The following is a 2570-nucleotide window of genomic DNA, read 5'->3' on the forward strand; positions in this document are numbered from 1 at the left end:
CCAGAGCCAGAGTACCAGACCAGACCAAAGGACCAGACTACGCAGACGACTACCGAGACCAGCGCACAGATAAAGGCCAATATCTGCTTGGGTACTTGCCAGTCACGCAAAGTTAAGTCAAGGTCTCGTATTGGACTTGATCTTTAGTATTTTCCTGTAAGATAACTTATCGTTGGTGGGTGATTATTGATTGTGTGGGTTTAAATAAATATTGGTTGTCCTAACAAGACGTCTACTCGCAGTTCTTTGTCCATCGTACAAGGGTTAAAACAGACTGTGTGCGGCAGGTAACAGGCAACACTAATGACTTCGACCAAGTACAGCATGTCGATACTACACTTGATCTTAGCCAAAAGGCCGAGAAGCATTGTTAACAACTGACTTTTTAAAAATACTTTTCCAATTCAATCAAATCAAATCCAATTCAGAGTCTCAACAAGTTGAGACATTTCAGATCCAGGCTGACAAGACAGGGCGAGTGATCAAACCACCCTGTCCTGGGCCTGATCTACATGAGCCAAGCTGATTGGAGAAGGGGGAGGTTCCTCCTCCAAGACTTGAGCTCATTTGCATCTTAGCCAAAAGGCCGAGATGCCGCTTTAAAAAATTGCTTCATATGAAACATATGAAGCTTCAGTGTAACCCAATGACCTCAACCAAGTGCGGCCGACCATGGGCTGCCGACCATACTACACTTGATCTTAGCCAAAAGGCCGAGAAGCGATTGACTTTTAAAAGATTCCCACATATTGGGAGTGGATTTACCCTCAAACAGCCATCCCCAGTATACATTCTCTAGCTCCTGCCCAATACTGTCATAGTTAGCCTTCCCCCAGTTTGGTACTTTCACTCTGGGACTACTTCTATCCTTTTCTACAAAGAGAGTATTCAAGTAATAATCTGTCTGATAATATGTGATTCCCCACATTGTTAATTGTCAGCATCAGAAATGCCATTATGGAGAGGTACTGAGCCAGCGACTTTGACTCCAGGCTGCTTTGATGCACCAATTGAATACATTGAATACAGGAGTTGGGACATCTTGTTGAAGTTGTACAAGACATTGATAAGGCCACACTTGGAATACCATGTACAGTTCTGGTCACCCTATAAAATAAAGGATATTATTAAACTAGAAAGAGTGCAGAAGAGATTTACTAGGATGTTACCGGGACTTGATGGTTTGAGTTATAAGGAGAGGCTGGATAGACTGGGACTTTTTTTCTCTGAAGCGTAGAAGGCTGAGGGGTGATCTTATAGAGGTCTATAAAATAATGAGGGGCACAGATCAGCTAGATAGTCAATATCTTTTCCCAAAGGTCGGGGAGTCTAAAACAAGAAGGCATAGGTTTAAGGTCAGAGGGGAGAGATACAAAAGTGTCCAGGGGGGCAATTTTTTCACACAGAGGGTGGTGAGTGTCTGGAACAAGCTGCCAGAGGTAGTAGTAGAGGCGGGTACAATTTTGTTTTTTAAAAAGCATTTAGACAGTTACATGGGTAAGATGGGTATAGAGGGATATGGGCCAAATGCGGGCAATTGGGGTTTTAAAAAAAGGGCGGTATTGACAAATTGGGCCGAAGGGCCTGTTTCCATGCTGTAAACCTCTATGACTCTATGATTCTAACTAACAGTTGGTTATCAACATCAAAGTTCAGCAAGTGCATTTTTAGTCCATCCTCTCAGTTGGAGAAGATGTCTAACACAAGGAGACATGGAAGGAAAAAAAAAGAGAATAAAATGAAAACACCTCAGCAACTAAGAAGGGAAGGAGATTATTGTAATGTGCCTTTGGTACAGCAGTTGGTGAGGTAACCTCATCTTCACCAATTTCAGCAGCATTTGCAGCAATTTCCGGCCAGAAATGCCAAGTAGATGATCCATCTCGGCCTGCTCCAGAGATCACCAGATTCACAGATGTCAGTCTTCAGCCAATTTAACTCACTTCACTGATATCAAGAAATGGCTGAAGGCACTGGATTCTGCAAAGGCAATGGATCTTAACAACATTGCAGCATTGGTACTGAAGACTTGTGCTCCAGAACTTGCTGCAGTTCTAGCCAAGCTGTTCCATTACAACTACAACATCAACATCCACCCAGCAATGTGGAAAATTGCTCAGGTGTGTCCTATACACCAAACGTTGGACAAATCCAACTCGGCCAATTACCACTCCATCAGTCTACTCAGTAAAATGATGGATGGATGAATAGTGCCATAACTCAGTGACATTCAGAGTGCATTTCAACAAGTCTTCTCATTTCCTGAGTGCATTACAGCCTTAACCATTGAACCATAGAAGCCCTACAGTGTAGAAAGAGACTATTCAGCCCATCAAGTCTGCACTGACTCTCTGAAAGAGCATCCCAACCAGGCCCTTGCCTCTGTCCTATCTCCATAACCCCATGCATTTAGCATGGCTAATCCACGTAACCTACAAATCTTTGGACACAAGGGGGAAATATAGCATGGCCAATCCACCTAACCTGCACATCTTTGGACTGTGGGAGGAAACTTGAGCAGCTGGCGGAAACCCATGCAGACACGGGGAGAATATGAAAACTCCACACAA

The 2570-nt window shown here is 43.6% G+C and overlaps 1 pseudogene; it reads right to left on the reverse strand.

The window, feature by feature from the left end:
* Positions 1 to 505: 505 nt before the first annotated feature.
* LOC144494548 (U2 spliceosomal RNA) lies at positions 506 to 725 on the reverse strand (annotated as a pseudogene).
* Between the last annotated feature and the right edge of the window lie 1845 nt (positions 726 to 2570).

Source organism: Mustelus asterias, chromosome 5 (genome assembly GCF_964213995.1).
Source record: "Mustelus asterias chromosome 5, sMusAst1.hap1.1, whole genome shotgun sequence".
Taxonomy (NCBI): Eukaryota; Metazoa; Chordata; class Chondrichthyes; order Carcharhiniformes; family Triakidae; genus Mustelus; species Mustelus asterias.